The sequence below is a fragment of the Octopus bimaculoides genome, chromosome 4, assembly GCF_046866305.1.
Source record: "Octopus bimaculoides isolate indiv1 chromosome 4, ASM4686630v1, whole genome shotgun sequence".
NCBI lineage: Eukaryota > Metazoa > Mollusca > Cephalopoda > Octopoda > Octopodidae > Octopus > Octopus bimaculoides.
In genome coordinates this window covers 38,437,461-38,453,259 of record NC_142931.1, presented here as the reverse complement: position 1 = coordinate 38,453,259, position 15,799 = coordinate 38,437,461, and the positions used below count along the sequence as shown (strand labels likewise).

The 15,799-nt window shown below is 39.6% G+C and overlaps 1 protein-coding gene across 2 annotated transcripts in view; it reads left to right on the top strand.

Annotated features, from left to right (window-relative positions):
* The first annotated feature begins 43 nt into the window (after positions 1-43).
* LOC106878669 (HIG1 domain family member 1A, mitochondrial-like) overlaps positions 44-15,799 on the top strand; it is a 38,779-nt gene continuing 23,023 nt past the window's right edge. For both annotated transcript variants that reach the window (XM_014927957.3, XM_089350594.1), the window contains exon 1: positions 44-320. The gene's annotated coding sequence lies outside the window, so the exon portion shown is untranslated. The remainder of the gene's footprint in view (positions 321-15,799) is intronic.

Sequence of the window (15,799 nt, the reverse complement as noted above, 5' to 3'; positions counted from 1 at the left end):
TCCCGGAAATGAGATCAGTAGTGAACTCAGGATTTTAGTTTATGTTTTGCTTTCGTAACTATACATGCTTGCATGTTTGTTTAATTTTTGTAATATAAAATTTTGATGAATTTCTAGTGGAAAATAGTTTGTGAACATTAAAATATTAACTAAGATAAAAACTGTAGGTCTTGAAAGTTACTTTTATGTTGCAAAGAAAGAAAATAAGATTATTTTCGTACTATTATGTGTGTTATTAGCTCAGTTAAAGAATTAGTGAAGGTCAGGATAGGAAGCAGACGAAAGTATCTGGTGGTACCAAAGAAAAAGGGAAACAGAAGGTTGGTTTTTATTTTATTCATATGATTTTTAGATGTTTGTAAGAGTTATTTAGCCTTCTTTTCTGGGAATTTTTTTAGGAGTATATCAATTGTCGAAATTTCGAGGAGCCGGTAAATATTTGGTTGGTTAATGTCAAGTGCGGAAGCCGGATCCACTTCTCAAGAAAATGATGTAAATCCTCAAGGAAACCATTTCAAACAATTTAAAATTGACCAATAACGATTTGTTTTTAAAAGCTAAAATTTGTCTTTAGTATGTAAGTTTCATGTGATTGTTAAAATCTGTGACCCTCGTAATATTCCTAGCACTATAATTTGCTTCTAACTTAAAAATACAGGACCAATTTATGTACAGATTATAGTCAAATGGATTGACAATCCATATGTTAGTGGCAGGGGCGAGAGGAGAAATTTGGCAAGCTGGAACAAGGTTGCGTTCTGTGTTAGATGGTTGGAGGAAGTTTGCTCAATTGGAATAACGGTTGTTTTTTTAAAAGCCTGGTAGATAGTCTCTGGCCTCATTTTAGCTCTCCGGGCCGAAGACCGTTATACTAGCTGACCCCTCCCTTATAGACCATAGTTACGGGTACTTTAGAAGAACAAGAGGTAAACTTGCGAAGACGGATGTACGAAATGCAAAGGAACGAAGTTAAATCTACATGCAGTTGGAATCAACACTTTTTTTTTTTTCATTCATAATAATAACGAAAATAATCAGTGATTGTAGGACAAAAAAAAAAATTAATTAAATTAAAAGTTTAATGTAAATGTAATTTTTTTTCGTTTAAATCTATTTTTCTTTCATCATTTCATGTTATGAATTAGGTTACATAACGAGAAGTTATGCAAACTAGTATTTCGACGCAGTTTAAAGTAGACTTAACCTTTCTTTCACTTATATAAAAAAAAGTGCCATGTTATTCCGTACACACACACACACACACGCATACATATATATATATATATATATATATATATATCTTTCCTGCAACATTTTTACTTAGCCGACTTTTTTTCAGAGGAGGGGGGGGGATGATATTGACCGCTTCCACCTTTCGTTCTGTGCATTATGTCTTGTTTACCTTTCTTTAAGAACGGTTTCGTGTTTCCACTTGAAAACTTATGGTACGATGATATTTTTGAAAGTCATTCACTATACATTTCCTTTTTTTTTTTTTTTTTTTTAAAGAATTTACAATTTTGGTATTTATCTTTTTCTCGCTTATAATCATCTTTACTCAGTGTGACTGTATCTAGGAATCAACTTATGGGAATAAAATGAACCTGAATTTTAGTTATTATCAGGCACCTAATTTTGAAGTTGAATCACATACTAAATTTGTTTTATATTACTTTTGTGATAAGTTTCTATTGTCGAGATATACGCATACTTCGATAAAACTGAAATTTTATTGGATAGAAACGAACGATTATGTACTTTTATTCAATTCGGGCATTGAAATTGCTAGGTCAATTTGAAATCCTCCTTTCAGTGTCATTAAATTATATCGGGAGGGGGGGGGGGGGTGATGGCGATTTTACAAATTAAATATTTCCAGAGGCTTATATTCTCTCTCTTTTTTTAAATATATATATATATATATATATATATATATACATATATATATATATATATTAGTTTATGTATATATTAATATTATCTCAGTTATTAAAACTTTCGATAATTTAAATACGTTAATAGTTACCAGAGGTAGCAAAATTACACTAAAAAACAAGATATTCCAGCCGTTTTACAGGTTGATATACCAAGTTAAAGTGATACATTTTGAGAAGATATGGATAATAATAAATGGAGCAAAACGCATGTCAATGAAAGTGCCTTTAATTCCTACATATATGTTTCGAAATAAATGATATTACTTTCACAAAGAAGAAAGAGCTGTTGGGGTTCCTCATTTATTTCTCTTCAGAGAGTTCATAATAAAACATGTAATAGCAAGACAAAACGAAATAATGGGGTAACTTACGAGCTGAGATGTTACATGGTCAGCTATATATATATATATATATATATATATATATATATATATATATGTATATATATAGCGGAGCATTAAAAGATAACTGTAAAACTTTATTGCCTTCACGGCCTTTACCGTTTTACAAAATTAAACAAAACAGGGAACATGATTAAAAAGAGAAAAGAGAAAGAAAATAGAGAAGAAAAGAAAAAACAATCAAAACAATTCACTACCTTGGATTGGAAAGTTGGGGGCGCTGAGAAACCTCTTTAATGGCCATTGAGGCACGCTTACAGCGTTGCTGCAGGTGATGGCGAGGTTGATGTGCTAGAACAGCCAAGCGCCCTCACGAGCCTCACCAGATATCTCTGCAAAGGGAGTTGCCAGTGAAGACAGGAATCTCACAGCTAGTGGTATGACCTTCCAAACCTCTTGAATGTCACAGGATGGAAAATGTAGTTGGCCGACAGGTCGCGGTATTTCAGAATTTTGTTCTGCTTGGCGACAGAAGCTGTAGATCTTGCCCTGACCGCAGCATCCAGGATGTGAGAAGAAGCAAAAAAGTTGCTAACTGTGACATCCCAGACAAAGCATCTGCCTCGCAACCAGGGGCACAGATTGAGGCTGTCAGGTCTCTTCCCATCACATCTGTACAGTCTCGATGGTTCCAAGATGGAGGGGATGTTTGCCCGGGCCAAGCTCCTCTTGAGTATCAGGTTCAACTCCATATGATGTGCGAAGTGACCAGCATTCAGGCAGAAAGAAAGGCCATGGAGACCTATGGAGTCAAGGTGCCTGTCACAACGACAGATCAAACCCATGCATACGTCAGCTCCCATTCTGAGAGCAATGGAGACATGAAGTTTGTCCATGCTGTATAAGCCACCAACATTAGCCATAAGGATGGCATCAATCCAGTCACCTGAGTATTTGGTGCTAGCAGACAGTAAGTGGCACCTTGAAAATTGGTCCAACTGGATGAAGAGGGAGTTGAAGGTGACCTTCAAAATTATGCTGTTCCAAGCTCTCTGACTCCGACAGTCCTCCACCTTCTCAGGAACCTACATGTTCAATACCCTCCAGTGTTGGAGAGCTTCATCCAACTCCCTGTTGAAACTGGTCCATGTTGGAGAAGAGAGGATGTTGCTCACCAGGGTGGAGCAAGTGTGAGTGGAGGAAAGGAAACAGGGGAGAGAGAGGGACAAACACTTACGAAGACCAAGACATCCAAATCACTTGGGCAATACATCCTGATTACGGGATGTTGGAGAGAACCTATCATTTGTAAGCACATCTTTGCAGTGAGACAGCGAAGGGTGCAGCCAACTGCAATGGGGAAAAAATCTCCATTGGGTTTAGTGAACCCAAATAATTTTGCACTGAAGAATAGTGGACAGATAGAGGGGAGTGAAGAGAACTGGTTCACAAGCTGAGTCAAATTTTCCAAGAGCTCAAGTCTGGTGTCACCGGCTGATAAAGAGATACCACCATCAATTCCCACACCTGAACCAGCAAGGAAGGATGAAATTGCCTTTCTCATTTTATCAGAAGTGAAGGCTGATCTCAAGTAATCTGGGGGATCGGGCCAGTTTAGTTGATTATGTGGGGGTGCTAGTAGGTGCTTCTCTTTCAGACGTCTAAGAGACTCAGAGTTACACGGAACAAGGGAGGATAGAGAAGTTCCCACTCCTGTAACTCTAAGTTTTTCCGACAATTTTTTTTCAGATTTGTTATGAATTTTTACATTTCTTTTTCTTTCTTTCAAAATACGCTCCTGGCCAAAACATTTTCATTAGCCCAACTGAGGGTCATAGCCCAACTAATTAGGGAGAGAGTCAGCTTAGATGAGATGCAGTTTGGGTTCGTGCCAGGGAAAAGCACCACTGATGCTATATTTCTGGTAAGACAGCTGCAGGAGAAATATTTAGCCAAAGATAAGCCTCTGTACCTCGCTTTCGTTAACATGGAGCAAGCCTTTGACAGGGTCCCCCGATCCCTTATCTGGTGGTCAATGAGGAAACTAGGGATACATGAATGGTTAGTGAGAGCTGTGTGAGCCATGTACAGGGACACTGTCAGTAAGGTGAGGGTTGGCAATGAGTACAGAATTCCAGGTAGAGGTAGGGGTCCACCAAGGTTCAGTCCTCAGCCCCCTCCTATTTATCATAGTCCCCCAGGCAATAACAGAGGAATTCAAGACAGGTTGTCCTTGGGAGCTCCTCTATGCTGATGACCTTGCTCTAATTGCTGAGTCACTATCAGAACTAGAGAAGTTTCAGGTGTGGAAGCAAGGACTAGAATCGAAGGGCCTTAGAGTCAACCTAGCTAAAACCAAAGTCCTAATAAGTAGGAGGGTAGACAAACCACAAACCCCTTCAGGTAGATGGCCCTGCTTGATCTGTAGAAAAGGCGTAGGTAGAAACTGTATAAGATGTACCCAGTGTAAGCTATGGACACATAAGAGGTGCAGCAATATCAAAGGAAGGCTAACTAGCAAGATAGTTTTTGTATGTGGCAAATACTCAGGAGCAATAAACGGTGAAAATGTGCAGAGAACAACTTCCGTCACATTCCAGGGAGAAAAACTAGAAGTCGTTGATAGCTTCCATTACCGAGGTGACCAACTCAGCAGCTGGGGAGGGTGCGCTGAAAGTGTAGTTGCTAGAATAAGAATAGCCTGGGCAAAGTTCAGAGAGCTCTTACCTCTGCTGGTAACAAAGGGCCTCGCTCAAAGTAAAAGGCAGACAGTATGACGCATGTGTATGAACAGCCATGCTACATGGCAGTGAAACATGGGCTGTAACTGCTGAGGACATGCGTAAGCTCGCAAGGAATGAAGCCAGTATTCTCCGATGGATGTGTAATGTCAGTGTGCATACTCGACAGAGTGTAAGTACCTTGAGAGAAAAGTTGGACCTTAGAAGCATCAGTTGTGGTGTGCAAGAGAGACGATTACGCTGGTATGGTCATTTGGCGAGAATGGATGAGGATAGCTGTGTGAAAAAGTGCCACAGCCCAACAGCTGAGGGTACCTATGGAAGAAGTAGACCCAGGAAGACCTGGGATGAGGTGGTGAAGCACGGCCTTCGAACATTGGGCTTCACCAAGGCAATGACTAGTGACCGAGACCTTTGGAAAGACCCGGCAAGACAAGTGAGACCATAACCTGTGGCCTTTACCAGGGTGTGGCCAGCCCACTTATGCATACCTTTCCTTCTTTGGACACAAAACCCTGCTTGCGAAGATCTGTTGAAGCAAGTGAAATTGAAATCGAAGCTGAACCAAATTCGATGACTGGCACCCGTGCCAGTGGAGCACTAACAGCACCATCTAAGCACTAACAGCACCGTCCGAGCAGGATCACTGCCAGAGCACGTAAAAAGCACCATTTGAGTGCTATCATTTCCAGCTGCGCCTTACTGGCACTCGTGCCGGTGGCATGTGAACAAAACATTGGACTGACTCCTGTGCAGGTGGCACGTATAAAACACCATTTGGGCGTGGCCATTGCCAGTACTGCCGGACTGGACCTCATGCCGGTGGCATGTAAAAAGCACCCACTACACTCTCGGAGTGGTTAGGAAGGGCATCCAGTTGTAGAGACTCTGCCAGATCAGATTGGAGTCTGGAGTAGCCATCTGGTTTGCCAGTCCCCAGTCAAATCGTTCAACCTATGCTAGCATGGAAAGCAGACATTAAATGATGATGATGATGATGACTTTTGATTTTTTTTATCTGAATTATGTAGGTGGGGGGGGGGGCAATGACCAAATGATGACAATGAGCTGTGACCATCCCTTTTTTTAGGGTTTCTCGAACTATATTATTTAATGTCTTTCACTTTCTTCAGACAGTAAGTGTGATTTGAGGGAGATTTGATTGCTATTTCTGCCAAATCAAATGACTACATAGAGGCTCCATTGTTGGCTCATGCTAAGCTTTCAGTGTTAAACAAAGAAGCCTTTTCTTTTTTATTGTTGATTAATTTGATAAGGTAGACTGCTTATTGAAGGCAGTCTGGTATGTAAATAAATAGATACATTCCTATTCCACCCAAAACTCACTTGGAAAGTCATTTCTTTGATAAGCATCATATTCTTTACTAACACCATTACCTGACATAACTTTGAACCTCTTTCCCAGAGTTTGGCAATTTTATGTTTTGGGTTTAACTTCTTGAAAGCTTGTCAAGAATCTGGGTTATTTTGAGGAAATTTACTACATAAAGTTACACTTTTTATACTACTTTCATTATTAATTGCAAAAGAAATGATTAATTTAATAAATTAAAACTAACACAATGAATATTTTCAGTTAAATTACAAGATAAACTTTCAAAAATAATTCAAACAGTTGATTCTTAAAACAGCTATAAAATACCCTCCTCTGATAGTCTTTGCAACTGTAGAAATTTGCAGAAACAGTTAACCTATGTTAGATGGGTAAGTTGTATTTAAAGTGATTGAGGTAAGAATAACATTAGTTATAACTGTAGTGCTATTGTTGTTTAATCCCAGATCAACTCTTATCAAACAGACCTATGACCAATGGCATTCCAACCATGGCTAACATGTTTGGGGTGCTTTCCAAGCATGAGTGAAGGTATAGCTGTGTAGTTAAAAAGCTCACTTTCAAACCGCACGGTTTTGCATTCTGTCCCACTGAGCAGTACCTTAGGCAAATGTTTTCTACTATAGCCTAGGCCTTGTGCGTGAATCTGGTAGATGGAAACTGTGTGGAAGCCCATTGTGTGTGTATATGTATCTGTTTGTGTTCTCCACCCACCGCTTAACAATCAGTGCTGGTTTATGTCCCAGTAACTTAGCAGTTTGGTATAGAGACTGAATAAGTACTGTAGTCGATTTGTTTGACTAAAACCCTTCAAAGTGGTGACCCAGCATACCATGGTCCAATGACTGAAACAAGTAAAAGATAAAACATTTCTGACTACATTATTCAATAAATATATCATTCTCACTTTTATAACAACAGTGTTCTAAAGGAGATTTGGCTGCTATTTCTATCAAGTTGGGTGATCATGTTGCAGCTCCTTAAAGAAGCAGATGAATGGTTGTACAAATGGTGCCGGATCCATTGTCTCAAGTGAGCTTAAACATTTGTAGTGTTTTGTTTCTGGGAAAGGTTCATTAATTTCATTGTCTTAGCCTGGCATGCTTATGAAAAGTGACCGCTCCTTCACTGTCGAGTACCACTGGACTATGTTTTACGCATTTCCTCCAGTACATAGAAGTTATAACACTAGCAAGATAACATTACCATAACTTGAAATCCACACCCTTATACAAAATTTAATTAATCAATAATGATTTTTTTTCTATTTTGTACAAAACATCTAAAATTAATTACTATCATTTAATTAACATGTTTGAAATAAATTAAATATAAATGTCCTTTTTAGTTTCTACTACAGCCCTATAAAAAATGGACCTGACAAAATAATTTCAGGTTTTTTTTTATGCCTTTTTAATTTAGTAACATTGTGTCATTGAAAATTTTGCCTTTAGATTTCCATGTGTCAGATATTTAACATCAGTTTATCTCTTCCTGGTATCAAAGGGTTGTTCTCAGTAGAAGTTTTTAGTTTCTATATTCGAAAAAAAGATTGCAAGTGAGAAAATTCAGATAACAGCCTTAATGATGCCATAAGGGGTATTTAAATTGAGGTCAAGTTGAAACCAGGACCAACTGTAGCTTAGCTGGGAAGTTTAAGGTGTAAGTGTAGCAACATGGCTTTTTACCACTCCAGTTGTTTGAAATACTATTGATAAGAGAATGGAAAAGTGTGCTAGCTAGTTCTGTGTTCTCTTGGCAGCTTGGATTGTGTATTACTACTACAAAGATTCAACGGAAAGATAAATGGGCATCAGAAAAGTTGTTGATTTGGCTGAGACCACTCTGGACATGAAAATCAGTGATAGGTATGGCAGAGAACACATCGGATGGACTGAAACATATATGAAAGAAATGGACATATACCACAGGAATAACAAAGGCAGAGGCAAGATACTGTAAATTAAGAAATTTCTCATATTGCTGTTTGACTAAATATCAATACCATAGGAAGTCAATGGGCATGGGAAAGAGCTAAGTAAAGAAAACTGTCATGGACCATGTTGTGATTCTCCGTGAAAACAGTGTATGGAGTACTCCCATTGACAATCAATACTGGAGATGACAATGGACCACATTGAGTGATAGCATGCCATGCCGGAGCAGACCTACCCACCTGTACAGGCATGACTAAAAATGTCTATGAGTATGTGTACATATGTTTTTATGTATGTATATACATGCACACGCACACACACACACACACACACCATCATCATCATTCAATACCTGACTTAACATGCTGGCATGCGTTGGTGAGTTTGACAGGAGCTGGCAAGCCAGAGGACTGCACCAAACTCCACTGTCCATTTTGGCATGGTTTTTACTGCTGGATGCCTTTCCTAATGCCAAGCACTTTACAGAGTGGAGTGGGTGCTTTTTACATGGCACCAGCACCCGCAAGGTCTGCTTTGGCATGGTTTTTATGGTTGGATGTCCTTCCAAATGCCAACCACCAAGTAACTTGCAAGACAAAGGTTTTTTGAGAGGGAGGTGTTTTTGTGCCAGGTGATGTGAGGTTAGAGTAGGACAGAGGGACAGGAACAGGTGTCTTGCTTTAGAGGAGATACATGGTTATCCCAGTCAGGGAGAGAGAGTGTAAATGAGTGAGATGGTGGCAATGTGCCAGGGCATACTCTCAAGATACAAGGATATGAATATAAATGATATTGTAGAGGATTGCCCAGGGTGCATGAGTAAGGAGTTCACATGAATGCAAAAGTGGGGTGGAATGCAGTGACTGGTGAAACTTGGGTATATAACAAGGAATGACAGCATAGCAGTGATACAGTTGGCAGGGCAGGGAGGATAGGATTGGGCTGTAGGTGTGGGGAGGGAGTGATAAGCATAATGCATGAAGAAGAGATGTCATTTGGTTTATTGAGGTAGGTTGTGTGAAAAATTTCCTGTTATATGTGGGTGGAACACAATGCACAATCTGTGTTGGACCCTTGTGGGTAATAAAAAAAAGTGAAACACAATGCTTCCAGAACTCGGTTTCACTGAAGTGAGTGAGTTTCCTCAAGAGCTTCATATCACCAGACATCTTGGTTTATTGTCATCTCTCTGAGGCCCAATATCTTGAGATCGGCCCTTGCTATTTCATCCCATGTCTTCTTGGGTCTCCCCTTTCCACAGGTGCTATCCACTTTAAGCAACCAGCATTCTTTATACAGCTCTCTTCATTCATATGTCTCAAGTGTCCAAACCAACATAGTCTTCTCTTTAGCATGCTGCATCTGAGTCCTCTTTTGCCCATGTTTTTTCTCAGCACATTTGCACTTTGTTGTACATGCACACTGACATTACATATCCATCAGAGCATACTAGCTTCACTTCTCTCTAGTCTACACATATCTTCTGCATTTAAGGTCCATGTTTCACTACCATAGAGTATAGTTGTTCATACACAAGCATTATACAATCTGCCTTTCACTCTGAGAGAGAGTCCTTTTGATACCAACAGAGGCAACAGCTCTCTGAACTTCCTACATCCTATTCTTGTTCTAGTGACAATACTTTCAGAACATCTTCCATCACTTCTGATTTGGTCACCTAGCTAACAAAAACTATCTACAACCTTGAGAGAGCCTCTCAGACATTTGTGAGAGTCTAATTCCCATGTGTCCTTAATGCTTATTGTTCCTGTGTATCTGCCACATACAAAGACAACTTCTGTTAACCTACCTGATTCCACTGCACCTCTTATGTATCCATAGCTTGCACTTGGAACAAAAGATGGAATTTCTTCCAACACCTTTTCTAGATATTGAGCAAGGTCAATATATAATTTTTGTATGACAGAAGGAGAGTTTTATCCACTTTCTTGCTAACAATTTCATACCTATACATATATATATATATATATATATATATATATATATATATATATATATATATATATATATATATATATATATATATATATAATAATGATATAGATTTAATCAAAAGATTAAATGTGGTACTTAAAATGTTTGTGGCACCAGAATTTGGTAGGGTAAAATCCAAAAACAAAATCAAGAGATTTGGTGAATTAAATTTGAAGAAAAGCAACAAAAATGTATTAGGTTATAGCAGTACGTACATTTCGTACAAGCTTCATTTATTTATGTAGTGAGAACACCACATAAGATGTGCAATGAAAATGTACTCCTCAGCTGCATAATGGAAGTTCATTTCAGAAAGCCATTTTGTAAATGTGTGCAAATACAAGAGTAGGAGATGAAGAGAATACCATCTTGACTAGACTGTTGATTAACAGCACTCATAAGTCATCCTCAATGAGAGAGCCCACCATTATTATTATTGTCATCCTGCTCTCTTCAAGGTTTATATTAAGTCTATTGGAGTTGTGAAGTGCTCCCCATTGTTTTAATTGGAGTCTCACCGACCTTCCCTCAATTATTAGCCAGGATCTACACAATGTGCTGATGTGATGATTGCCATGATTAAAATCGTCTCAATCAATCAATCAGTCAATCTATACATATATACATACATAAAGGATAATGACTCCCTTCAGTCATGAATGACCATGGGATTGCACCTAGAAAGTTCCCCTCTGAGGCATAAGTCCAGGTGAGGTTGTTTATGGAAAACCAGCAGTCATCCATGCATACCAGCCTCCTCTTAATGCCACCGATGTTATCCAAAGGAAAGGCAAAGGCCAATACAGCTTTGGTACCAGCGACGTTGCAACTCATTTCTGCAGATGAGTGAACTGAAGCAATAAAGTGTCTTGCTCAAGAACTCAATACACAGCCCAGACTCGAGTCGAATTCACTGTCTCATGATTGTGAGCCCGATGTTCTAAACACTGAGCCATGTGCCTTATATATATATATATATATATATATATATATATATATATATATATATATATATATATGTGGCTGTGTGGTTAGGAAGCTTGCTTCCCAGCTACATGGTTTCGGGTTCAGTCCCACCACGTGACACCTTGGGCAAGTGTCTTCTGCTATAGCCCCGAGCCGACCGAAGCTTTGTGATTGAATTTGGTAGGCGGAAGTTACTGCCGTGTGTGTATATGTCTGTGTATGTGCTTGTGCCTCTCTCCCAAAGAGAGAGAGCGGGAATATATATATATATATATATATATATATATATATATATATATATATATATATATATATACACCATTGCATATTTTTTGCATCTTCTTTCTGAGTAGAGCCTGAATTCTTTTAGCCTCTCTTAGTCGATCATTTGTTGCACCAAAGCAATCCCCTTGTAGTGGCATTGGATTGCCTCATGTTCTGCTATTAGTTTGATACTTTATAGCAACAGAATTTACTTTTTGTGTGTTCTGGACGCTCTCAGACTCCACTCCATCAGTAACCTGCACATTGTTGCCATCTGAAGTGTCTCTCTCTTTCCCTCTCTCTCTGTATGTGTGTGTGCATTTGCATATATAAATATATGTATGTGTGTGTATGTTTTGAAATAGTATACAGTAGTTTGGCACTTATTTTTATATGAGGAGTATTCATTAGAGATTTCCCCTGACTCACTTCCCAAGGACTGGGTTAAACAAAACTTGGCATAATTATTAGTCCTTCTCTACATAGCTACCACCAATTGCAACACACGTCTCCCCTCACTTTATGCAGCTGTAAAGATCTCATCTGTAGAACTCGGTAGGTTGCATCTGGAGCCAATATTTTATTTCATCATCATCTGATAACATCCTCTTCAAAAAAGACTTCATGGTTGGAAAGAGATGGAAGTCAGTCAGATGGTGCCAGGTCAGAAGAGTAAGGGGAATGAGGAAGGATTTCATAGCTGCAGGAGTGTGCGTTCATCTGGGCAGCATGTGCATTGTAAACTGGAGCTTTGTCTTAGAGGAGGTGGTCTCCTTTGGTCAGCATGCCACGGCTCTCTACTTTGATGGCATCCCGCACTTTCTGCAGCAGAGAAGCATAATATGCCCCATTAATTGTGTTGCCCTTTGCCAGAAAATCCAATATAACTACTTCACACTGGTCTCAAGAGACTGCTGAGGGTTGGATACAAGCCTTCTTTGAAGGTGGTGAGTTATCATGCTTCCATTGCTTTGACTGGACTTTAGTTTCAACATCATAGTAATGGACCTATGTTTCCTGCTGTGTGATAAGTCTGCTGAAAAAGTCCTCCTTGTTTTCTTGGCACATTGCCAAAAGAGCCTGGGAGCAATTGACTCATTCCTGCTTCTGTAAAGGTGTGAGCATCCAGAGAATCCATCATGCAGACAACTTCCGCATGAGCAAATGGTCATGAATGATTTCTTCCACAGACCCTAGACTTATCTTCAGTTCTTGGCTACTTGCTGAATAGTTATTCAGTGATCCTCCAAAATGGCAGTTTCCACTTTATGGATTGCGTTGTTATCAAGAGCTGAATGTGGTCACCCAGGAATAGGAATAGTTTCCATCGATGTCTAGCTACATTTGAACTGGTGATGCCAGTGCTTGACTACATCGTATGATGGTGCATCATCACCATAAACTTCTTTCATCTCATCGAAAATCTCTTTTGGTGTACAACCTTTCAAGTATAAGAACCTGATCACTGACTTGCATTCAACTACCTCCATTATAACATCTCAATCCATTTCAGCAGTTGTGAAAGACAAACGAATACTAGTGGAAGCTGCAATTTACAATGTGACATGTAGAGACATGTATGATTATCCCTGTACAAGTTCTGTTTCCTGCAGTAAGTAGGGCAGGGGAAATCTTTAATGAACACCCCTCATATATACACAAAATACAATGGTCACATTGATGTAGATAGCGAATAAAAGATTCTCCTACTTAACATAAAGGGTCTCCTAGAAAACGAAACAAACCACTTAAAACTTGATTTTAGAATGATGGTGATAACTCATGGATTACATTATATATATATATATATATATATATATATATGTGTGTGTGTGTGTATACATATATATATATGAGGATATGCTGAAAAGTTCCTGGCTTTGGGTAAAAGAAAAAAAAGGATCAGTTAAATATGATTTTATTTAGTATATTCTCTTCTCGGATTCACACACTTATTGCAATGATCCTTCAGTTTTTCCAAGCCCTGTAAAGGAACGGTGATGGTATGGCTTCCAAGCAGACCTTTCCCAATACCTTTAAAGCCAGGAACTTTCCAGCACCACCCCTTCATGTATCACTCTCTCTCTGTGTTTCTCTCTCTATGTTACTCTCTCTCTCTCTCTGTTACTCTCTGTCTCACTCTCTCTCTCTCTCTCTCTCTATATATATATATATATATATATATATATAGTGTTAATGTTTTTGTTTTTATGTTCAGTTATAATAGTTTCAAATTTTGGCACAAGGCTAGTGATTTCAAGGGGTAAGCAATTGCATTGGCATCAGTGCTCAAGTGGTACTTATTTTATCAACCCCAAAAGGATGAAAGGTGAAGTCAACCTTCGTGGAAATTGAACTCGGAGCATAAAGCTGGATTAAATGTCACTAAGCATTTTGCTTGGCATGCTAATGATTCTGCCAGCTTGGCACCTGTGTTCAGCTATAATAAAAGCAATTTTGCATTAACCTGATGGGTTACTCTGTACTACATTTCTTTATAGGTTTTGCAATCCTCTCTATTCAGGGCCCCTGTCTAACAACCATGTAAAATTGGGGTTCATCCATGAACATCATACACTTTACCTTTTGCTCTGAGAGAAAAACCTTTGTTCTTAAACTTGCTCCTGTAATTTCAGAACATCCTCCTCCACTGCTTATTAGGTCACTTAGGTAACAGAAGTTATCTACTACATCTGGGTATCCTCCTAGACATTTGAGAAAGTCTATTTGCCATATGCTTTTAATGTTTACTACTTCTGCCCATCTGTCATATACAAATTCTACTTTTTCTGTTAGTTTGCCTGTGAAACTACTGCACCTCTGTGCCTATTGTTTGCACTGAGTACACCATATGAGATTTCTACATACTCTTTTTCTACATTGAACAAGATTATTTCCTTGATTGATGTAGAGTTGTGTCTGTTTTCATGCTTACTAAAACTTTTCTAAGTTAACTTTGAAACTGTTTAATTCCAGGTTTTGTTTCCACACCTGGAATTTCTTTTCCAATTCTAATACAGATTCAGCAGTAAGAATGAGTTTATCAGCATATAGCATTCCTCATGGATATCTAATCTCAAACTCTTCTGTTATAACCTGGAAGCCTATAATGAACAGAAGGGAGTTGAGAACCAAACCCTGGTGAACCTCTACCTGCATACTAAATTTGTTATTGTATTTGTTACTAATTCTCTCCTTACTAACAACACATCTGTTCATGGCTTGTATGACTCTCACAAGCCGTTCATTTACTCCTAGCTTCTTCAGTAATCACTAGATCTCAGAGGAAGACCCTGTTGAAGGTTTTCACTAGATGATGCCATTGTACAAGCAGTGGTGCTACATGTTGGTGAAGCATGGGCCATTAATGTAGAGGATTAGAGGTAGTCGATAGCTTCCGCTATCTGGGCGACCAAGTTAGTAGTGGGGGTGGGTGCGCTGAAAGTGTAGCTGCTAGAATAAGAATAGCCTGGGCAAAGTTTAGAGAGCTCTTACCCCTGCTGGCGACAAAGGGACTCTCACTCAGAGTAAAAGGCAGACTGTATGACGCATGTGTACGAACAACCATGCTACATGGCAGTGAAACATGGGCTGTAACTGCTGAGGACATACGTAAGCTCGCAAGGAATGAAGCCAGTATGCTCCGTTGGATGTGTAATGTCAATGTGAATACCCGTCAGAGTGTAAGTATCTTGAGAGAAAAGCTGAACATTAGAAGCATCAGTTGTGGCGTGCAAGAGAGACGATTGCGCTGGTATGGACATGTGGTGAGAATGGAGGAGGATAGCTGCGTGAAAAAGTGCCACACCCTAACAGTTGAGGGAACCCGTGGAAGAGGTAGGCCCAGGAAGACCTGGGCTGAGGTGGTGAGGCAAGACCTTCGTACATTGGGCCTCACCGAGGCGATGACTACGGACCGAGACCTTTGGAAATGGGCTGTGCGTGAGAAGACCCGGCAAGCCAAGTAAGATCGTTGCCAGTGCCCCTGGACTGGTTCTTGTGCGGGTGGCACATGAGATGCACCATTTTGAGCGTGGCCGTTGCCAGTACCGCCTGACTGGCTCCTGTAGGATTTTCGAGCGAGATCGTTGCCAGTGCCCCTGGACTGGCTTGTGCGGGTGGCACATAAAAGACACCATTTCGAGCGTGGCCGTTTTCGTGCGGGTGACACGTAAAAGCACCCACTACACTCTCTGAGTGGTTGGCGTTAGGAAGGGCATCCAGCTGTAGAAACTCTGCCAAATCAGACTGGAGCCTGGTGTTG